Consider the following 24,899-nt stretch of genomic DNA (forward strand, 5'->3'; position numbering starts at 1 on the left):
GAAAGATCTGTCATTCTACTTCCAAAAAATCAGCCACTGAAAACCCTATGACACAGTTTGACCATGAGTCGGAGTCACCTTGAAGCAACTGGTTTTTGGTTGTGTTGTTGCTCAATCTTCTCATCTACAGAGGAGGAGGCAGAGGCCCTTGTTCAAGGTCACACAGCAAACTGGTGGCTGAGCCAGGACTAGAGGCCAGGTGGGGAGAAGAATGGGGATCCTCTGGGTGGACCTGTGGGCTCCCTGTAGGCCTGCTTGGTAAAGCAGGCATCCCAATTTTAAGATCAAAAACCCAACTTAAGGAAGACACTGCGGGGACGCCCTGGAACCTGCCTAGCTGGTGGCGCCCACGTCAGTTTAGAACTCTGCATTGTAGTCACTTGTAACCACTCCTCAGTGGAAAGCATCCCCCAAGTTCGGGGATGTTGTCTAGCTCCCAGCCATCAATCGCCTTCCCTCAAGCCAGCCAGGCTGTCAAAGCAGTTAATGATCTGAAAATAGACATTTCAATCCTCTGGTTACTGGAAATCATTTGGGAAACTCCTTTTGGGAGTCCACACTTTCTTATTTATATGTGAATAATCACTACCAAATTTACCCCAGTTTTATAAGCCTTCTGTCCCTGGTTTGGGACTTAAATAGAAGGACCTACACTGTCCAGTAGAATTTCCTGCAGTGATGGAATGTTCTACATCTACACCATCCAATATGGCAGCCACCTGCCATGCATTGCCACTGAGCACCTGAAATGTGACGTATGTGACTGAGGACTGAAATTCCAAACTTTATTTAATTTTAGCTCACTTAAATTTAAATAGTCACATAAGCCTGGTGGCTACTATGAGGGTGGCATAGTTTTAGAGCAGGGCGCAGTGATTATTTGTAGAAGCTCAGGAGCCTAGCCACCTGGGTTCCAGTTTGCTTCCTTGGGGTGTGATCTTCAGCTTCTTTGTGACTTAGTTTTCCTCATCTACCACTTGAAGATAAAATAGCCCCTACTTTGTAGTGGGTAGTGTAAAAGGTTAACATGTTTGACTGCTAACCAAAAGATTGGGGGTTTGAGTCTACCCAGAGGTGCCTCAGAAGAAAGGCTAGGAGATCATCCAAAAAATCAGCCTTTGAAAATCCAGTGGAGTGCAGATCTACTCTAACACATATGGGGGCATGCATTAGTCATCTAATGCTGCTATAACAAAAATACCACAAGTGGATGGCTTTGACAAACAGAAATTATTGTCTCACAGTTCAGCAGGTTAGAAGTTCAAATTCAGGGTGCCAGCTGTAGGGAAAGACTTTCTCTCTCTGTCAGCTCTGGAGGAAGACCCTTATCTCCCTTCAACATCTGTAGGCCTGGTTTTCCCTGGAGATCTCCACGTATCTTGGCATCGATCTTCCCCTGGGTCTAGGAGGTTCTCAGCACAGGGACTGCAGGTCCAAAGGACACACTCCACTCTTCACAGCTCTCCTTTCTTGGTGGTAATGAGATCCCTCCCTTTCTGCTCCAGTCTTTCTCCTTTAATCTCTTGTAAGATAAAAGGTGATGCAGGCCACACCCCAGGGAAACTCCCCTTACATTGGTTCAGGCCTATGACCTGAGTAAGAGCCTTGCATCCCACCATAATTCTCTTTAACATGACCTAATTCTGCCTCATGAGCATAATGGACAACTCATTCCCAAAGGAGGTCATAACCGCAGACATGTTGTTGTTGTTGTCAGGTGCCATTGAAATGGTTTCGACTCGTATCGACCCTACGTATAACAACAAAACACTGCCCAATCCTGCACCATCTTCACAGTTGTTGCTGCGCTTGAGCCCATTGTTGCAGCCACTGTGTCAACCCATCTCATTGAGGCTCTTCCTCTTTTTCACTGACCCTCTATTTTACCAAGCATGATGTCCTTCTCCAGGGACTGAAACCGCCTGATAACACGTCCAAAGTATGTGAGACATAGTCTTACCAACCTTTCCTCTAAAGAGCATTCTGGTTGTACTTCTTCCAAAATGGATCTGTTTGTTCTTTTGGCAGTCCGTGATATATTCAATATTCTTTGCCAACACCACAACTCAAAGGTGTCATTTATTTTTTGGTCTTCATTATTCATCATCCAGCTTTTGCATGCATAAAAGGTGACTGAAAATACCATGGCTATGGTCAGGTGCACCTTAGTCCTCAAGGTGACATCTTTGCTTTTCAACACTTTAAAGAAGTCTTTTGCCAATTTGCCCAGTGCAATGAGTCTTTTGATTTCTTGATTGCTGCTTTTAAGGACATTGATTGTGGATCCAAGTAAAATGAAATCATTTACAGCTTCAATATTTTCTCTGTTTATCATGATGTTGCTTATTGGTCCAGTTGTGAGGATTTTTGTTTTCTTTATGTTGAGGTGTAATCCATACTGAAGACTGTGGTCCTTGATCCTCATCAATAAGTGCTTCAAGTCCTCTTCACTTTCAGCAAGCAAGTTTGTGTCATCTGGATAAGGCAGGTTGTTAATGAGTCTTCCTCCAATCCTGATGCCCCATTCTTTTTCGTATAGTCCAGCTTCTCAGATTATTTGCTCAGCATACAGATTGAATAGGTATGGTGAAAGGATGCAACCCTGTTGAACACTTTTCTTGGCTTTAAACCACGTAGTATCCCCTTGTTCTGTCTGAACAACTGCCACTTGGTCCATGTTCGAATTCCTCATGAGCACAATTAAGCGTTCCGGAATTCCCATTCTCCACAATGTTATCCATAATTTGTTATGATCCACACAGTTGAATGTCTTAACATAGTCAATAAAACACAAATAAACATCTTTCTGATATTCTCTGCTTTCAGCCAGAATCCATCTGACATTAGCAGTGATATCCCTGGTTCCACGTCCTTGTCTAAATCTGGTTCGAATTTCTGGCAGTTCCCTGTCGATATACTGCTGCAGCTGCTTTCAAATGATCTTCAGCAAAATTTTGCTTGCATGTGATAGTAATGATATTGTTTGATAATTTCTGCATTCAGTTGGATCACCTTTCTTGAGAATAGGCATAAATAAGATCTCTTCCAGTTGGTTGGCCAGATAGCTGTCTTCCAAATTTCTTGGCATAGATGAATGAGCACTTCTAGTGCCGCATCCGTTTGTTGAAACATCTCAATTGGTATTCCGTCAATTCCTAGAGCTTTGTTTTTCGCCAATGCTTTCAGAGCAGCTTGGGCTTCTTCCTTCAGTACCGTCGGTTCCTGATTGTATGCTACCTCCTGAAATGGTTTTGAACGTGGATCAGTTCTTTAAGTACAGTGACTCTGTGTATTTCTTCCATCTTCTTTTGATGCTTCCTGCATTGTTTAATATTTTTCCCATAGAATCCTCCACTATCGCAACTCGAGGCTTGAATTTTTTCTTCAGTTCTTTGAGTTTGAGAAAAGTTCTTTGAGAGTGTTCTTCCCTTTTGGTTTTCTATCTCCAGGTCTTTGGACATGTCATCATAATACTTTACTTTGTCTTCTTGAGCTGCCCTTTGAAATCTTTTGTTCAGTTCTTTTACTTCACCCGTTTTTCCTTTTGCTTTAGCTACTCGATATTCAAGAGCAAATTTCAGAGTCTCTTCTGACACCCGTTTAGGTCTTTTCTTTCTTTCCTGTCTTCTTAATGACCTTTTGATTTCTTTGTGTGTGAAGTCCTTTGATGTCATTCCACAACTTGTCTGGTATTCGGTCATTAGTGTTCAACGTGTCAAATCTATTCTTGAAATGATCTCTAAATTCAGGTCGGATATACCCAAAGTTGTGCTTTGGCTTTCATGGAGTTGTTTTAATTTTCTTCAGTTTCAACTTGAACTTGAGCATGGGTAATGATGGTCTGATTTGCAGTCGACCCCTGGCCTTGTTCTTACTGATGATATTAAGCTTTTCCATCGTGTCTTCCCACAGATGTAGTCAATATGATTTCTGTGTATTCCATCTGGAGAGTTCCATGTGTGTAGTCACCATTTATGTTGGTAAAAAAGGTAATTTGCAATGAGAAAGCTGATGATCTTGCAAAATTCAGTCATGTGATCGCTGGCATAGTTTCTATCACCAAGGCCATATTTTCCAACTACCAATCTTTCTTTGTTTCCAACTTTCGCATTCCATTCACCAGTAATTATCAGCACATCCCGATTGCATGTTCAATCTATTTCGGACTGCAGAAGTTGGTAAAAAGCTTCAATTTCTTCATCTTTGGCCTTAGTGGTTTGGCATAAATTTGAACAACGTTTGTATTAACTGGTCTTCCTTGTAGGCATATGGGTATTATCCTATCACTGACAGCGTTGTACTTCAGGATAGATGTTGAAATGTTCTTTTTGACGATGAATGTGATGTCATTCCTCTTCAAGTTATCGCTCCTGGCATAGTAAACCATATGATTGTCTGATTCAAAATAACAAATACCAATCTATTTCAGCTCACTAATGCCTAGGATAGTGATCTTTATGTGTTCTATTTCATTTTTGATGATTTTTATTTTTCCTGGATTCATACTTTGAACATTCCAGGTTCTGATTATTAATGGATGTTTGCAGCTGTTTCTTCTCATTTTCAGTCATGTCACATCAGCAAGTGAAGGTCCTGAAACCTTGACTCCACCCACGTCATTAAGGTCGACTCTACTTTGAGGAGGCAGCTTTTCCCTGGTTGTACTTTGAGTACTTTCCAACCTGAGGGGCTCATCTTCTGGCCCTGTATCAGACACTGTTTCGCTGCTATTTGTAAGGTTTTCACTGGCTAATTCTTTTCAGAAGTAGACCGCTGGGTCCTTCTTCCTAGTCTGTCTTAGTCTGGAAGCTCAGCTGAAACCTGTCCTCCATGGGTGATCCTGCTGGTATTTGAATACCAGTGGCACAGCTTCCAGCAACACACAAGCCCCCACAGTACAACAAACTGGCAAACATGAACCACAGGCATAGCGGCTAGGATTTACAACACATCACAAAATGGAGGATAATCAGATCACGAAATGGAAGATAACCACACAATACTGGTAATCACGGTCTAGTCAAGTTGACACTTATTCTGGGGGGACACAATTCAGTCCATGACAGTGTGCTATGAGTCAGAATAAACTTGATGGCAACTGATTTTTACCTGGTTGTAAGTGTTCAATAAGGTAATTCCTGAGAAGTGTTTAACTGTTTAGCATAGGATAAAAAGTGATCCCTCAGTAAATATTAGCAATTGTTAGATGGGCTTGTGAAAACACTGGCTTCTAGAATTTTCCAGGAGACTTTTATTGGGATATTAAGATGGAGGGGTTGTTCAAGTCATCAGAGCCATCTCTAAAAAAATTCATTTTTACAAAACACAGCTCATATCCTTCCTCTGTAATCTTCACCACAAGTTGGAAAAGGGGGTGCCATTTCCCCATTGTGTAGTGAAGAGGACTATATCCAAGACAGGAAGGAGCAGCAGCAAGGACACAGGAAGGGCGGCGTCTGGAACCAGACCCCTCAGCACCCCCAAGAAACACATCTGTACCTCCTCCGCAAACCATGGAGGTTCCCCCTCTTAATCTGTGCCCAGGTCAACTTTAGAAGCTACTCTCCTTTCACTTGGGGCTGCCAAAGTTCTTCAGAACTGGTCTTTGCAGGGCAAATGGGAGCAGTCAAGCCGTTCACCATGAACCAATATACCCCCCAAGTGGAATAAGCAAGAGTCACCTCAAGTGAACCTGTATACGTACGGTAAGGGCTGTGAGAACTGGAACTCAATGGGACTGCCTTGCCTTTCCTGGTCTCACAAGTCTTCTGCCTCCGACAGGGTGTAGTCTTACCACTTCTCTATCGCTCACTTTAGTGGAAAAAATATCTGGGTGTTCCTTCTCCACCTTACACAGTTTCTGGCTTTTGCAAGTTTTGCTATACGTATATGTACATGTATATGTATGTACGTGTGTGTGTGCATATATAAGTATATATATATATTTATTGTAGGAAACCCTGGTGGCTTAGTGATTACGTACTATGGCTGCTAACCAAGAGATTGGCAGTTCAAATCCACCAGGCACTCTTCGGAAACTCTATGGGGCAGTTCTACTCTGTCATATAAGGTCGCTATGAGTTGGAATTGACTCGACAGCAGTGGGTTTTGGGTATATCTATATAGGTAGAGACATACATATATAAGGTTACTATGAGTTGGAATCAACTCAACAGCAATGAGTTTTTTTGGTATAAACCCATCATCATCGAGTCGATTACGACTCATAGGGATCCTACAGAGTAGAACAGCCCCATAGGGTTTCCAAGGAGTGCCTGGTGGATTTGAACTGCTGACTCTTTTGTTAGCAGTTGAGTTCTTACATATATATATTTACAGAGTTGGTGTACCAAAAAGAATTGGTTGATGTTCAACCATTACAGAAGGTAGCATATGATCAAGAATCAAAGTATAGAAGGAAGTAGTCCAAGCTGCATTGAAGGCATTGGCAAAAAACAAGGCTCCAGAAATTGACGGAATACCAACTGAGATGTTTCAACAAATGCATGCAATGCTGGAAGCACTCATTCATCTATGCCAAGAAATTTGGAAGACAGCTACCTGGCCAACCTACTGGAAGAGATCCATATTTGAGCCCATTCCAAAGAAAGGTGATCCAACAGAATTTGGAAATTATCAAACAATATCATTGATATCACACACAGGTAAAATTTTATTCAAGATCATTCAAAAATGGTTAAGCGGTACATCTACAGGGAACCATCAGAAATTCAAGCCAGATTTAGCTAAAGGTATGGGATAAGGGATATCATTGCTGATGTCAGGGGGATCTTGGCTGAAAGCAGAGAATACTAGAAAGATGTCTGTGTTTTATTGACTATTCAAAGGCATTCAACTGTGTAGATCATAACAAATTAAGGATAACATTGCCACGGGAAAAATGGGAATTCCAGAGCACTTAATTGTGCTCATGCAGGACCTGTACTTAGACCAAGAGGCGGTCTTTCGAACAGCACAAGGGGACATTGTGTAGTTTAAAATCAGAAAAGGTGTGCACCAGGGTTGTATCTTTTTACCATACTTATTCAATATTTATGCTCACCAAAATAATCCAAGAAGCTGGACTATATGAGAAAGAACGCAACATCAGGATTGGAGGAAGATGAATTAACAGCCTGTGATATGCAGATGACATAACCTTGCTTGCTGAAAGCAAAGATAACTTGAAGCACTTATTGATGAAGATCAAAGACCACAGCCTTCAGTATGGATTACACCTTAACATAAAGAAAATAAAAATTCTCACAAATGTACCAGTAAGCAACATCATGATAAACTGAGAAAATATTGAAGTTGTAAATGATTTCATTTTACTTGGATCCACAATCAATGCCCACGGAAGCAGCAGTCAAGAAATCAAACGATGTATTGCATTGGGCAAATCTGCTGCAAAAGACCTCTTCAAAGTGTTAAAATGTACAGATGTCACTTTGAGGACTAAGTTACGCCAGACACAAGCCACGGTGTTTTCAATCACCTAATATGCATAGGAAAGCTGCACAATGGATAAGGAAGACAGAAGAAGAATTGTTGTCTTTGAATAATGCTGTTGGCGAGGAATATTGAATACACCATATACTTTTTAAGAAGCACAGCCAGAATGCTCCTCGGAAGTGAGGATGGTGAGATTTCATTTCATGTACTTTGGGTATGTTATCAGGAGGAACCAGTCCCTGAAGAAGAGCATCATACTTGGTAAAGTAGAGGATCAGAGAAAAAGACGACCCTCAAGGAGACAGATTGACACAATGGCTGCAGCAATAGTCTCAAACATAGCAATGATTGTGAGGATGGCGCAGGACCGGGCAGTGCTTCCTTTTGCTGTATATGGGATCGCTATGAGTCAGAACTGACTCGACAGCACCTAATGACAAGAGCCCTTGCGGCACAACAGTTAAGCTCTCAGCTGTTAACCGTAAGGTTGGTGGTTCGAACCCACCAGCAGCTCCCTGGGAGAAAAGACCTGGGGATCTGGTTCCATAAAGATTGCAGCCTGGGAAACCATATGGGGCAGGTCTACTCTGTCCTACAGGGTCACTGTGAGTTGGAATCGGCTTGAGGGTATCCAACAACAACAACATGTGTATGTTTTTGTGTGTATACGTACGTATATGCACATATATCTTGCTCTCCTCTGCTTAGTTGATTCAGATGTTTCTGGGTCCTTTAGTTCCGGGTGATTGCAAGTCTTTGCTGGGAAGCCCCCACAGTGCCCTACCCAAGGGAAGCAGTGGTAGCACGAATTCCCTCCCAAACAGGCCCCATCCCGAAGCTGCCCTCAGTCTGTCGGTTTCCCTGTTTCCAAATTTCATCTCATTGTCTTCATGGTGTATTTCAGTTTCCACTTTAGAAGTTCTGAAGAAAACATGTTTTTGCATGTGGTCTCTGGGATGGCATTCTTGTGGTTTAAGAAATCTGGATTCAGTATATTGAATAAACTGTGGCTCCAGCGATTTTTATTTTTTTGGTTGCAGCTTGAAACTTTCATCGTAAAGGGGCTAAGTCTACATTGATTGTCCTAACATCGCCCTGGGTCCTGAACCAACTTTTCCAGAATATGTCTACAGGCAGAACTTTAAAGCGCAATTTGATGTGAAAAAGATCGGGTCCCAATGTCACTGCGTTTGTGTGTCTTTAAATGTTTTTGCTAACATGTAACTTTCAAGACAGATGCTTGAAAAGAAAGGGTGACGGGTTCTTTTTTCATCTCCACAGGCCTCTCCTGAAATCAAGGCGTCCTACACCCAGCAGATCCACAGGGGGACCAGCAGTGAGGAGCTTGGTTTTATTTTTTAGAGAGGAGTTTCAGCGATGTTTCTGCTGGAGCTGGTGAAATCACAGCTGAGCCTAACAAAAGGGGATCCAGAAGACCAAACATACCCTCATTCACAGGCCGCGTGACCATTTACCTCTTGGGTGCTGGAACTAACAGCCAAAAATCACACATGCGTCGTGAAGGCAATGAAAACCCCACTCCAGATTGGAAAGACGAGATTCTTCCCCTCTATACCCTTGAAGATGATTAAGAATAATGTGTCTTGGTAGCAGGGCTGCGTGCATGTGCGTGTGCATGTGTGTGTCTAGAGGAGGGAAGATACAGAGGAGAGAGCCCCCTTTAGAAAACATGGAAATGCGTTGGTGCATACGAATTTCCAATGCGTCAGAGAGGAGATGGAAGAGGAATAATTCAGGAGCCTTTCCCCTGGTAACCCTTTCTGTAAGGAAAATAAGAAACCCCTCTCTTTCCTTTTGTGCGCACTTGTGTCCCGCTTGTATTTAGTGAGGTAATTAATTCATTTCTAACATTCCTCTACTCGTAAATCTGGTTTGAAGTTTAGGCAAGGGAAGGAGTCCCTGGGGCTTTCACAAAACTATTATTAAAGTTGGAGGAAAGATAGATGGGCTGTGTTTGCCTTCGAGAGGAAGAAGTTCTCTTGAAAGGCAAAGAAAATCACCCTGCAGCTACACTTTGATGTACACGGTTCCTGGACTAAAAACTGCCAACGGGTGCACACACACACATACACGAACGCAGGCACACAGGAACACAGGACGAGTAAGTTCCACGTGTGTGTGTTTTTCTGCATAAAAATGCAGAAGAAACAATATTTGCAGATGCCTTGTTTAAAAATCAAACCCCTGTGGACTTTAGAAATCCATAGGAAGCAATCAGTACCCTCCCAGTTCTCTGGAATTTACTGTTCACTCCAATCTAACTCTTCTGTCATTTGGCACCAAACTGAGAAATGTTTGAAGGCTGGAACTGAGCCTTTACCACTGTTACACCCCTAGTGCCTGGCACAGGGCCTAGGACAGAGGAATGCTGAATGAATGAAGAGATGTTTAACAGCGCCAGGTGCCAGTGATATGAAGAAAGCTAAGATCCGATTCTACCCCTCCCAGTTTCTCCACCTTTAGGTTTCACAGAGCAGAGGAGAGAGACCAGACCTGATGTTGTCAAGTGGATTCTGACTCATAATGACCCTATAGGACAGAGTAGAACTGCCCTATAAGATTTCCAAGGAGCAGCAGGTGGTTTCCAACTGCCAACCTTTTGGTTAGCAGCCGAGCTCTTAACCACTGTACGGCCAGGGCACCAGAGGAGAGAGAGACCAGACCAAATAAAGGGGGTCAGGAAGGAGGTTGCAGTTGTCAGCCTTCTTACTATACACATGTATAAAGCCCTGTGATGTGTTCCAGAGGAGCTCTGGTGACACAGTGGTTAAGTGCTTGGCTGCTAACTGAAAGGTTGGTGGTTCGAATCCACCAGCCACTCCGCGTGAGAAAAGACCTGGCAATCTTCCCACAAGATTATAGCTTAGGAAACCCTATGGTACAGTTCTACTCTGTTGACTGCGAATTGACAAGGAGCCCTGGTGGGAAGGCTGGGAGTCCTCTCACAAGACAGGGAAAAATCCCAAGCCGCTTCACCTCACTATGTGTAAAAACGTACAACGTTGGGCACCTGCTGCAGTGAGAATACATCTCAGAAGCTCAGGAGACCTCAGGAGCGTCAGCTTTCCTTCACGTGGGGGAGGATCACCTGGTCTGGTACACCTTTGACTTGTGGTGGACTACCTGGCTGAACAGGTCTTCCCAATTCACCTCTGAGCAGGCCCCAAGGGGCCCTGTGCTGACAAACCGTACCTGCTGTAAACTTGGCCCTGAAGGCTTTGTGCTTTCTAAGACTCAATAGCAACCCAAGATGGCGCCACATTAGAATTCTCCCATTGGGCTTGCTGAATCCCCACATGACATCTCTTCCCACTGCTCTACCTCCAGCTCCACAGCATCTGCTGGGTCGGGGGGTCACTTATATCACAGTCCATACTTGTTCCTCAGCCCGTTCCTTCTCTGGGCCCCACTCAAAGGCAGTAGCCTCTTGTGTCACCTGGACCACAGCAGTATTTCCAAGTATGGAAACACTGCCTCCAGAATCTGAAGACCTATCAGGAGTTGTGCTTCTTTCTTCATGGTTGGCAGATGCAATGACCTGCCTCTGACCACTGGAGCCCTGGACAGCTACACGTGTGGCAGGCCCCTGGGCCCTGGAGAGTTTCTCTCCCACCCTCCAAAGCATCCACGTCTTGTAAAGGCCTCCAGTGTGCTCGTCACCTGGTGCTCGGGTGACTCAGTCAATGTATGCGCCAGTGTAATGGATCCACTTGATATTCTTCGGATGTGCAGAGGATCCAGGTTTTATTATGACAGAGGGTGGCTGTTGTTGGGTGTCATTGAGTTGATTTTCGACCCCAGAGACCTCATTTGACAGAGGAGAACTGCCCCAGGACGTTTTCTAGGCTGTAATCTTTATGCAAGCAGATTGCCAAGCCTTTCTCCCGTGGAGTCACAGGGTAGGCTCAAACTGCCAGTCTTTTGGTTAACACCCCGAGGAGGAGGGAGAGTTAACTAGCCCTGGACAAACTGTAAACATATATTGTTGTCCATTCCACACCAATGCAAACTACTTCTGATCTACTTTTGTGACTGGGATTGAAAAGAGCACATTTGTAGAATCAATGGCTGCATGCCATGTGTTGGGGCCAAGCCAACCTGCTCCTGCAAAGATACCACATTGGACCCAGAGGCTGTGGCCGGGGATACAATACTAGGTTGAGCTTGCAGTGATCTACTGCCATCCCTCCAGATCCATTTAGTTTCTGCAGGGGCCCGGTAGATGAATTCAGAGATGAGATGGGGACCACTACCCCTGAGTCTTTCAGATCTGGTGAACGTGACCTTATTTGGGGAAATAGGCTTTTTCTTTGCAGATGTTATCAGTTAAATGAGATCATAACTGAGGACGGTGGGTCCTAACCCTAGCTCCTGTTGAGTGATACCTTATGAAAAGGACTCATGGGGAAGAGAGAAGCCGTGTGAAGACGTGGGCAGATAGATGCATTTATAGGCAGCAAAGGAATGCCAAGGATTGCTGGCAGCTGCCAGAAACTAGGAGAAAGGCACACTGAAGGATTCGACACAGGAGGGACCTTGATTTGGTCTGTAAGCCTCCAGAACTGTGAGAAAATAAATCTGTTCTGTAAAGCCACCCACTGCGTGGTATCTTGTTATGTCTGTCCTAGGAAATGAAGACAAGGATCCAAAGTGGGATCGCACAAATTGCAAGCATATCAATCCAAAATATGCTTTCAGGGACTAGCAAGATGATCCCTGGGTGGGTCCTTGGACCAGTGGGTGCTGTAAATCAGAGTTTTGCCAGGACCCCATTTATTATCAGAAGCAAGTATACTCTCCTCTAACAAGGGAGCCCTGGTGATGCTTTGAGGCTCTGGGTACCAACTCAGAATGTTGATATATTTTTTCGGGAACTGTTAAGTGGAAACTGACAAAATAATTAGCTTGCTGTGAAGCAATTGCCTCAGCCAGGAGGTAAAATGAATGTTTAATCTTTTGGTGTGACGTATGATACCAGGTTCTCCCAACCTGCATTCTTTTTTGGTTGCCGACCATCTGACCCTGGGTAGCACACAAAGCTGGTGATCTAAAACCCAGCAAGTCTGGAGCAAAGGATGCATGTGATCAGGGCTAGGAAACTTGGAGGAAAGGCATTTTCCAACCAAGGAAGGAAAGAGTATCCAGCTAGAGAGTTGGGATCGGGACAGAAGCGCAGGAAGAGGCAGGCATCCATCGAAAGGTGCGGTAGTGGGAGGATGGAGCAAGGAGTGCTGGGAGCAGGAGTTGCTGGGACAAGATGCAAGATACTCATAGAATTCTCCCGACTCAGAGACAAAGAACATGGAGATAACCCCATATTCCTGTTGTGGTTGTTGGAAGCCATTGAGTCGATTCCAACTCACAGCCACCCAGTACAACAGAGTAGAACTATCACTGCGGTAGTTATATGTTGAAATCCACTCGACGGCACCTAACAACAACATTATTTAGACAAATCAAGCATCCAGATAGTTTTGGTTCCTAAAACAAATCCTCCAATGCCTAGGGCAATGCTCTCATGGTCTTTATAATTTCCGGGAGCTAAGTGTGTGAATGGAAACCCTGGTGGCGTAGTGGTTAAGTGCTACGGCTGCTAACCAAAGGGTCGACAGTTCGAATCTGCCAGGTGGTCCTTGGAAACTCTATGGGGCAGTTCTACTCTGTCCTATAGTGTTGCTATGAGTTGGAATTGACTCGATGGCACTGGGTTTAGTTTTTAGTTCAAGTGCATGAATAAGGAAGACTGAAGAAGAATTGACGCCTTTGAATCGTGGTGTTGGCGAAGAATATTGAATATACCATGGACTGCCAAAAGAATGGACAAATTTGTCTTGGAAGAAGTACAAGCAGAATGCTCCTTAGAAGCAAGGATGGCGAGACTGCATCTTATATACTTTGGACATGTTGTCAGGAGGGATCAGTCCCTGGAGAAGGACATCATGCTTGGTAAAGTACAGGGTCAGCAGAAAAGAAGAAGACCCTCTACGAGATGGATTGATACAGTGGCTGCACCAATGGCCTGAAGCATAAGAACGACTGGGAGCATGATGCAGGACTGGGCAGTGTTTCGTTCTGTGGGGGATGGGGTCACTATGGGTCAGAGCTAACTCAACGGCACCTAACAACAACAACAAAAAAGAGCCCTGGTGGCACAGTGGTTAAGAGCGCAGCTGCTAACCACAAGGTTGACAGTTCGAATCCATCAGCCACTCCTTGGAAATGCTATGGGGCAGTTCTACTCTGTCCTGTAGGGTCGCTATGAGTCGGAATCGACTCAATGGCAACATTTTGGTTTGTTTGTTTGTTTGTTTCATAAGTGCAGCAAAAATGACTGTTGTTGATAGTTGCTGTCCAGTCGATTCCGACTCCTGATGATCCCATGTGTGCAGAGTAGAACTGCTCCATGGGGTTGTCATGCTGTGACCTTTTGGAAGCAGATCGGCAGGCCTGTACACCAAGGCACCTCTGGGTGGGTTTGAATCACCAATCTTTCTGCTAGTAGTCCAGCGCTTAGCTGTTTGCACCACCCATGGACAGTTATGCTGTAAAAGATTAAGCACTTGGTTACCAATCAAAAGGTTGGCAGTTCCAGTCCAACAGAAGAAAGGTCTGGTAATCCACTTTCCAAAAAAAAAAAAAAAAAAGAACCAAACCCATTACCGTCAAGTCCATCCAGACTCATAGCGACCCTGTAGGACAGAGTAGAACTGCCCTACAGGGTTTCCAGGGAGCCGTTGGTGGATTTGAACTGCTGACCTTTTTGTTAGCAGCCAAATGCTTAACCACTGTGCCACCAGAATCAGCCACTGAAAACCCCATGGACACACATGGGGTCACCATGAGTTGGAGTCGACTTGATGGCAGCTGGTGGCTGCCTTAGGTGGGTTTTTCTCCTTTCTTTTCATTTCCACATGGAATTCCACCTTCCTCTATCTTCCAGCACCCAAACTCACACAAGGAGTATTACTAGAGCTGTCCCCCTTCCCCCCATACTCTTTGAAAGCTGAGACTAATTTCTTTTTCCAGGCAAGCTTCTCAGGAAACGATGTTATTTACCTTTATTAAAAGAAATAGAAATACAAAGTCATTTCATTTTTGTTTAATTGTCTTACAATCTGGGTAAATGAAATTGCCTCCTCAGCTGCTTGTCAAAGGCCCCCGCAGTGGCCCAAGTCAACAAAATCCACCCCACCTGAATAGGCCTGCTCAGCACAGATTGGAAAAAGACAAGCCCAGGGCTGGCTGTCTAATGTCTAATCTACCGTGTCACCCCTCCTGACAGATTCACCATCATTTGTATGTCATTACCTGTCAGAATATATTACTGCTCTGAGCCGGCGAGCTAAGCTGTTCTTTTTCAGTTTAATTACCCAACTCAAATGACTGGCCCCTTGTCTGTTTTATCAAGATGCTGTTGCAGATGCTGAATAATTGCAGAGGGAAGAAATTCCAATTTCCTGTTTATCTGTCTCTGGATTAAGTCCTTTCCAGAATGGTCACCAAATTGGTGCGTTTCTTGTACGGGCAGTCCCTGAATTACGAACGAGTTCCATTCTTCGGTCTGTCTTTAAGTCGAATTTGTACGTTAAATTGGAACAGTTAGATACGGTTCATATCTAACACAGTTAGTCAAATGTTTGTCTTCTTATTGTTGTTAGGTGCCACTGAGTCAATTTCGACTCATAGCAACTTTATGTATAACAGATGAAACACTGCCTGGTCCTGCGCCATCTCACAATCCTTGCTGTTTGCGCCCATTGTTGCAGCCGCTGTGTCAGTCCACCTCGTTGAGGGTCTTCCTCTTTTTCACTGACCCTCTATTTTACCAAGCATGATGTCCTTCTGCAGGGACTGGTCCCTCCTGATAACATGCTCAAAGCATGTGAGACATATGTATGTCTTAGTGTATAGTATATAGTGTGACTTTCTATGTATAAAAAAACGTTGAAGAAACACTTCCAAATACACTAAAGCATCTTTAGCCTAATAATACAGTAACAACAATAGTAATGTATTGATATATCACCAAGTAGCGTTTGTGTGTAATATGAACCATTGTATGTATCTTAATTTTTAATATAATGGGCTTTATGGGGGTTGGTTCATAACAACGGTTTTTAAGTAAGTCAGATGTTCGTAACCCGAGGACTGCCTATGCCTGTCTGACTTGATGGTGTTAACCAGCCTGGGCCTCCCCTCCTGCTCTGTGGGCTAGGAGAGAGCATCGCAGTGGAAATACACTTACTATTTATGTAAAAACATTAAGGAAACTGCACTGGAACCGTGTCAGTGCTACAGGGATTGAAAGCCAACACCCCGGCTCCCTGAAAAAGGTGGTCTTCCAAGGGACAGCGGCTTGCGAGAAGGAGTTATGGGTTCTGTCCAGTATTTGAAAGAAGAGACTTGCCTTCACGGACTTGCAGGGGCGTTTTGCTGTGGTCTCAGAACATCTGCTCTCTGTGGGTTCCATGCTTCCATTGTGAAGATGATTTCAAAGCCACCCCAAACCTCTTCCTAACCCCCAGACTGAGGAAAAGCCCCCCAGAAGTAGTAAATATTACTAATATGATTATACACCCCTTGCTTGGCTCCGGGGCTCCCATTTTCCCACTAATAAAGTTAGTCCATGAAAATTGGATTAGGAGAGGGAGCAGATGAGATGTGCTTCATGAGGTGAGCGTGCGCTGGTCCACTTCAGATGGGAATACTGGCCTTAGAGGTGACTTTCTAGTGCGTCTTCAAATAGTTTACCCAAATGCATTCATTCACACGGAAGGTGGGAGGCAGGTATGATGGCCTTTATTTCTCCAGTTAAGACCTGGGAAGCCTGATGTATGGCTCACAAAACTCATGCACAGAAGACTTTTCATCTACTTTTGGCTCCAGTATTTGGGGACACAGGAGGAAGAAGAAAGGTGTACAAGGCAGGAAAGAGAATAAATGCTCGCAAGTCTGAGTTCCACTGATGTTTCTGCTCCTGTGACTTGAGGGTGTTTTCTCCAGGGTGTGGAAGTACTTGTGTGTTGGGGAGAAAGTTGGTGTCCTTGGGTGTTTTCGCAGTCCCTGGGAGGTGCAAACAGTTAATGGACAGCTGCTCACTGGAAGACTGGAGGTTCAAGTGCCCCCAGGAAGAAAAAAAATTTTCAGGGGCTCCTCGAAAAAAGTCCTGAAGAACTACTTCTGAAAGATCAACCATTGAAAACCCTATACTCTGACACACACGGGCTCGCCATGAGTCGGAGTTGACTTTAAGACAACTGGTTTGGTTGGTTGGCTTCTTATTTGGAGCCCCTGGGTGGTGCTAACAGTTGACACACTATGCTGCTAACCAAAAGATCGGTGGTTTGAGTCTACCCAGAGACACCTTCAAAGAAAGGCCTGGTGATCCACTTCTGAAAAATTAGCCATTGAAAGCCCTACGGAGCACAGTTCTACTCTGACACCCATGGGGTCTCCTGGAGTGAATCAAGTCAATGGCAACTGGTTTTCTGGCTCCTCAGAGGCTTGCCTCACTCCGCCCTTCTCCCATTTCATCTCCTGTCAGCCCCACCTCTCCATGCTGGTCCCCTTTGGACATCCTACATTGTACTCAGAGCGTTCCTCTTCTCTGCCAGTTCTTCCCTACCTAACAGCGGCCCCACAGGGGCTAACAGAACAGCTGCTCAACAAACTCAGTCAAGTGGAATTGAGCTGTTGAAGCCAGGAAAGTTGGCATCTTCTTCAGGCCCCGCAGGCAGTCTGCAGCCAGAGCAGGAGGGGCTGGGCTGCTCACCCCTGATCCATATTTCAGTGCAATTTGCCTAAAGTGAGGGCTTAAACGTCTGTTAGAAAAATACATCGTTTGTTTGGCTGCCTAAAATAGAGCCGAAAGACATCAACGAATGAACCATCAGCAGGCATAATCCTCCCTCTGGCAAAGAGGGGATGAAGCTCAGACACCCTGCCTCACTTATCAGCAAATCTGTACTTTTTGAGTGTGTGCGATTCCTCCCTTTCTTCTATTTTTCTAATGTGTTTTATTATTATTATTATAACTTAAAGGGCATAGCTTCACTGAAAATGGTACTGGCTTAAAGCCATTGAACAAGGGTTCTCAACTTTGGTGCTGTCTCCACCTTGGGTTGGACAGTCCTTTGGTGGGGAGCAGTCCAGTATATTGTAGGATATCTAGCAACATCTCTGGTCTCTACTGAGTAGATGCCAGTAGCACCCTCCTCCTAGTTGTAACAACCAAAAATGTCTCCAAACATTGCTGACTTTTCCCCAGGCGGGGGCGGGAGGACAACATGGTGCCCAGTTGAGACTCACTGTAATAGAGGCAGCCTCAGATGCCAAGAAATTAAGCCCCTGAATTCAGGCATTCATTTGGGCCATTCATGGGGAGTTGACAAATGTCCACAAACAGTGAAGCACTTTCATCGAGCTTCTACTTGCTTTTCTATTCTCAGGGCCAATTACCTCTTTAATTAAATCCTTCTGTCTTCATCAGACTCATTGGCGACACCAAAGCATTGACTAAGCCCTGACAACCTGGGGGTGAAATACGAGACCTGTGTGACATTCCACCAGACCTGGGGAGCTGCAAAACACACACTTCCATTCACCAGTAGCTATGTGACAACTTTAGGAACACAAAGCCAAAAGGGAACACCAAGCATGCCCTGGCAATTTTGGGAGTGTCAGGGCTGCTACAAGGTAGAGAGCTTGGCTGCTATCTGAAAGGTCTGCAGTTCGAACCCACCAGCTGCTCTGTGGGAGGAAGATCAGTTGATCTGCTCCCGTATAAAGATCACAGACTTGGAAACCCTATGGAGCACTTCTACTCTGTCGCCATAAGTCGGAATCCCAACAACAGGACTGCCACACTTGAGAAAATCCATTGAAGTTCTGGTTCTGGTTCAAGGGAAAATAGAGCCCTGGGTTGGGTGGTGGGAACCCACTCTTGACAAAGAGCTCATAGCCACACAAGCTCCTTCGTCACACTGTGCTTCAGTTTCCCTGTCCCCCAAATGGTAGCATTATAAGAGCATTTGGTCTGTCTCACTGGGTAATGGCCAGTCCCTCCACAGATCATTTACATGAAGCACCTTGAGGAACACAAAACCCTGAGCTGATGAAAGCCTGCATTTTTCTTTGTCTTTGTACCACCCTTCGAAGTCCCTGGATGGACACCAGGTGCTACAGATGGCATTTCCTGTTTAATCAGGGAGACTGTCTTCCAGACAGCTTAATGGTCTATTAGCAAGAGAGGTGTCGCATTGCTGGGGAGAGTTTATCATCTGCCACTCTTGATATCTAACAGAGAGGCAATTCTAGCAACATTGTCGAATATACTTCCTCACACGTGGGTTTGAAGATGATCTGTGTGCTTGGATTTGTTGGCATGACTTGGGTTTGAGAATACGCTTTTTTTTTTTTTTTTAACTCGACTGTTAAGAAAATCAGTTTCCTTTGAGCCCTTTGAAAGAAAGGAGCCAAACGTATTTAAGGGCAAATTAGTTTTGTGTGTTGTTGTTGCTTGTTGCCCTTGAGTTGGGGCTCCAGCTCAGGGGGACTCCGTGTACAACGGAATGAAATTGCCTGGTCCTGTGCCATCCTCCCAATCGTTGCTGTGCTTGAGTCCGTTGTTGCAGCCACTGTGTATTTTGGGTGCCTTTTTTTTTTTTTTCCAACCTAGGGGACTCACCTTCCAGCACTATATCAGATAATAGTCTGTGATGAAACCAAAAGCCAAACCCACTACCGTCGAGTTGATTCCAGCTCATAGCGGCCCAATAGGATAGAGTAGAACTGCCCTGCAGAGTTTCCAAGGAGCGCCTGGTGGATTTGAATTGCCAGCCACTTGGTTAGCAGCCGTAGCACTTCACCACTACACCACCAGGGTTTCCATTCTGTGATAGCCATAGGATTTTCATTAGCTAATTTTCAGAATCAGATCTCCAGACCTTTCTTCCAAGTCTGCCTTAGTCTGGAAGTTTGGTTTTGGCTTTTTATAAAAGAGTTGATATCATTGCTCAAAACACTGTCACGTCTCCTTCAGAATTGTGCTCTCTTGGAGCCTGCTTAGGCTTTTATTTGCTTCTTTTCTTTGTTCTTTCCAGTTAAAAAAAAAAAATTTTTTTTTTTTTTTGACCATAAGGACACAATTACAAGCAAAGACGGGGTAAAGTCCCTCCCTTGGAATCCCATAACCACGGCACACTAGCTGTTTTCTTTTTGTGACTATGAAGGATACCTACAATTTTTGGTTCTTGGGTTTTTCACCCACATTACGTCCTCCATGTTTCTGTATTACGGGGAGGTCTTTATAATGACAACTCTGCTCCGAGTGAGTCATTTAGGTTGTTTCCAAGTTTGTGTTTGTTCAATTAGTCAGCCAATGGGCTTGAACATCTTCATGCATGCTGCTTTTTTCCTTCTTAGGTATTTCCATTGGATGAATGACCAGGAGGAAGAGGACCCCATTTTACGACTTGGTCACCATGAGCTCACACAAGTCAAGACTTCCCTGACCTCCCCAGTTTGTCACCTACCTCGTCTGAGCTCCAAATGACTTGCTGCTAATATCCTGCCCTCTCTCAGCTAATGAAATATGACACCTCCAAGAAGATTGTAAGAGGCCAAGGCTCTCAGTTCCCAGGAAGGGAAGGGGGCAGCCAGGGAAGATTGCTCCTCTCCCCAGGATCTGGAGTTGGAGGCCTGAACTTCTTAAGGAGCCTCACCTGAGAGTCCCCTTCTCACTTCCCTCCACACTCACCTTCTCACACCTGTGTGTCCACCTACAAAGCCCACATTCACCTTTCCCATAACAAGGTAGGCTCTGAAACAAAAAATATCATACATGTAAACCTCTTTCATTAGTATGTTTCCTATTCTCAATAGGAGGGCCAGGGAAAAAGAGGAAGACCCTCAACGAGATGGATTGACACAGCGGCTGCAACAATGAACTCAAACATAAAAATTGTGAGGATGGTACAGGGCAAGGCAACTTTTCGCTCTGTTGTGCACGGAGTCACTATGAGTTGGTGCCTAACAATGACAACAATTCTCAATACCAGCAGTAAAGCCAAAAAAAAAAAAAACAAAAAACCCAGCCAGTTGCCATTCAGCTGACTCACAGTGAACCCATGTGTGCCAGAGTACAACTGGGCTTCACAGGATTTTCAAGGGCTGATTTCCAGAGGTAGATCTCCAGGCCTTTCTTCTGAGATGTCTCTGGGTAGGCTTGAACCTCCAACCTTTCAGTTAGCAGCCAAGCTTGTTACTCATTTGCACCACCCAGGGACAATAACATCAGTGGCCATCCTAGAATCATCAATATGAAAAGGATGGAAGACTCCAGAAACGCATCTTTTTTAGCAGTAAAAGCTTGAAAATTACATTTTCAGTACAATTAAGAGGATAGCATTTTAAATATAATTCTACAAATTCAGCTAAATACTCTCCAACTATAAGATCTGCACTCTGAAACAAAGGAATACATCTTTCCAATCAATATAATTACATTTTTTTAATGAAATTTTTAGAGTACCCTTCCCGTGAGGCAGGCCAATTGTTTTCCAAATGCATGATGAGGTTATTAATATCTTCTCCCTCCTTAGCAATGTACTTCAAGGGGCTACTTTGTACCAACTTCACATTAATGAAACAATTAAGATAATTTAAAATAGCATGTATTGGGAAATATACAATTCCAGATCCCTGAAAGCATCTCCAAAAAAGACCCAACGACTTCATTACAGAAATGGGCCATCAAAACAGCATTATGTCTTAGGGCACCCAGGGTTGAGAACGGAGAGTATTGATATGTCCTGGGGTTGTTAACCAATGTCATACAACAATGTGTGTACTGTTTGATTATAAACTAGTTTATTCTGTAAATCTTCATCTAAAGTTCAATAAAAAATTTTTTTTTAAATTATGTCTTATATTATCTGAAGGACTCAGATATTTTTCTTTCTTTCTTTCTTTCTTTTTTTTTTGGCAATAGCACACATGAATTATTTGAAATAGTTCTAACTCTCTTTTATTTCTCCCTTTAAGATTTTCTGGATTCCTGAGGTCCTGAATCTTGAATAGCCTGAAGAGAAGTTGGGAAATTAAACAGTAAAGTCTTTCTGAGATAAAATACCACTACAAAACATGCCTAGAGTGGTAGATACCAGGATGGTGGGTACCTGGGTGGTAACTGATGGTAAGTTATACCTGGGAACCTCCTTGGGTGACAAAAATGGCCTATGTCTTTTCAGGGTTCATCCACATGTAAAAAATTATTGACCAGGACTTGTGAGCTTTGCACATTATCCTTGTTGTTAGCTGCCGTCAAGTTGAATCCACCTCATGGGGACTTTATGTACAACAGAACCAAATGTTGCCTGGTCCCATGTTCAAGTTCATCATTGCAGCTACTGTGCCAATCCATCTCACTGAGGGTCTCCCTTACCCTTGCTGGCCCTCTACTAAACACGATGTCCTCTTGCAGCAACCGGCCCCTCCTGATGGCATGTCCAAAGCAAGAAGTCAGACAGTGTTCTATCATGACCCATAAGGTTCCCACTGGCTAATTTCCAGAAGTAGACCTCCAGGCCTTTCTTCCTAGTGTCTTAGTCTGGAAGCTCCGATGAAGCTTGTCCAACATGGTTATGCATTTGAAATACAGGTGGCATAGCTCCAGCACGACAGCAACACAAACTGATGGGTGGATGGCGGTTGTACGTTGTACTTTAGTTTAGAAGAATGGATAAATAATCATCCAGGAAAAAGGAAATGCTGACACAGAGTCAATTGTCTGAGGATAAGATGGAGTGCACTGCATCTGAGGGAGGGCAGGGTATTTTAAGGGGGGTGTGGAGGGTGGGCCGGGATGGCAGTGAAATTCGGCAATCAGGACCTGCCCAGGGCAATGGAAATGTGGGGTCCCCATGTTTAAAAATTATTAGGAATTTCAGAACAGCAACAGCCCAGAATTAAGCCCAGCACTGGGCCCTCTGATCATGGGGCCATGTGGATGGCCCAGGCCGTTTCGGTCTATAGTCCTGCTTCTGTCCCCACCCCTGGTCAGAAGGGACCAGCTGAATTTCTTAGGTGTTCCTTTTTTATTTTCCATTGTTTATTTCAGCTTAATGTAATCCCTCGTTGCCACGGTTAATCATTGCTATAATTTGTGACCCCATTAAATGCAAATTAACCTACTTCTGGAGCCACCCCTTGGCTTTCCAGGACCTGCAGGGGTCTCTCTCTGCTAAGTCCTAGAGGAGGGTGTGGGTACAGCAGACTCCCATGTTGCATTTTCCTAGCTTTTTCTGCTGGGCTCTGACTCACCCCTGGCTTCTGGGCGGGAACCGCTGAATTTGAGAAGTGCCCCCTGCCCTCCAGTAGGCTGCTTTCCCTGAAGCCCAAGAGCTCCTTTCTCGGAGGACTGAGTCGGCAGGGCCGGACTCTAGGAGGGACAGGATGGGGTCTGGGCCTGGAGGGGTGGGGAGGTTTACTATGGCTCAGGGTGCTGGGTAACACCAGGCACCACGAGCTCCCCTCACCTCGGAGTCAGTTTTCCTCATCACGGGCCTCTGTGGCCTCCTAAAGGCAGTGGGGTCCTTGGAGCCATTAATACATGCTCCCAGTTCCTCCAGGCTCAGAACTCTCTGGAACACAGGGTAGGAGTCATCCCACCTGGTATGTCTAAGCAGGAGAGACCTTCTTTTTTTTTTTTTAATTGTACTTCAGATGAAGGTTTACAGAACAAACTAGTTTCTCATTAAACAGTTAGTATACATATTGTTTTATGACATTGGTTAACAACCCCATGACATGTCAACACTCTCCCTTCTCTCAACCTTAGGTTCCCTGTTACCAGCTTTCCTGTCCCTTCCTGCCTTCTAGTCCTTGCCCCAGGGCTGGTGTGGCCTTCTAGTCTCGTTTTGTTTTATGGGCCTGTCTAATCTTCAGCTGAAGGGTAAACCTCAGGAGTGACTTCATTACTGAGCCGAAAGGGTGTCTGAGGCCCAAACTCTCAGGGATTCTCCAGTCTCTGTCAGGCCAGCAAGTCTGCTCTTTCTTTCTGAGTGAGAATTTTGTTCTACATTTTTTTCCGTCTCTGTCCGGGACCCTCTATTTTGATCCCTGAGGAGAGATGTTCTCGAGAACATGCAGGGCCAGGGCTCCTCGGCTCCGTCCCCTCCCTCCCAGACCACTGCTTCTCTCAGTTCCTCCAGCACACTCCTAGCTTCCCTGCTGTTGCCCACACTGTTCCTCTGTTGGGGACCTTGCCCTCTGTCATGGATTGAATTGTGTCCCCCAAAAATATGTGTATCAACTTGGCTAGGCCATGATTCCTATTATTGTGTGATTGTCCACCATTTTGTCATCTGATGTGATTTTCCTGTATGTTGTAAAGCCTACCTCTACGATGTTAATGAGATGCGATTAGCGGCAGTTATGTTAATGAGGCAGGACTCAATCTACAAGATTAGATTTGTCTTAAGCCAATCTCTTTTGAGATGTAAAAGAGGGAAATGAGCAGAGAGACATGGGGACCTCATACAACCAAGAAACAAAAGTCAGGAGAATAGTGTGTCCTTCGGACCTGGGGTCCCTGCTCTGAGAATCTCCTAGTCTGGGAGAAGATTGATGACAAGAACCTTCCCCCAGAGCCAACAGAGAGAGAAAGATTTCACCCTGGAGCCGGCACCCTGAATCAGACTTCTAGCCTCCTAGACTGTGAGAGAAAAAAATTTCTCTTTGTTGAAGCCATCCACTTGTGGTATTTCTGTTACAGCAGCACTGGATAACTAAGACACCCTCCAGCCTGCTCCCCTCCTCTGTGACACCCAATTCTTAAAAGCTCCAAAACCAAACCCATGGTTTCAAGTTGAGTCTGACTCATGGTGACCCCATGTATTACAGAGTGGGACTGCCCCATGGGGTGTTCTTGGCTGTAATCTTCACAGAAGGAGATCACCAGGTCTTTCTTCTGCAGAACCGCTGAGTGGGTTTGAACCGCCAACCTTTAGATTAGCAACAGAGTGCAAATCGCTTATGCCACCAGGGACCTTCTCTTGAAAGCTCAGGGAAGGGATAAGAAAGGACAGTGTGTCAGGCTAGGCTGAAGGTAAAGCAAGTTACTCTTCTCCACATGGAGACACAAAGGCACAAATTCCCCTCCAGGCCCTCCGGGAGTGGTTCTATGCTGAGTGCCCTGTCTCCTCCGCCATCCCTGCAGGCTTGGCCAGGTGGGGAGGAGTGTCACTCACAGCCATGCCAAGCTTCAGAATAACCCTGCTCTTCCCTAGAATGGGCGCCCTAACTCAGCCAATTCACTTTATGGCATCCTTTTTTTTAATCAGTTAGGACTCAGGAGAACAAGATTCAATTAAGTTCCCTCCACTCTGGGGCCTGAGACCCCTGCAGTAAACCCCCCTCCCCAG

This window comes from Elephas maximus, chromosome 25 (genome assembly GCF_024166365.1).
Source record: "Elephas maximus indicus isolate mEleMax1 chromosome 25, mEleMax1 primary haplotype, whole genome shotgun sequence".
NCBI classification, from domain to species: Eukaryota; Metazoa; Chordata; class Mammalia; order Proboscidea; family Elephantidae; genus Elephas; species Elephas maximus.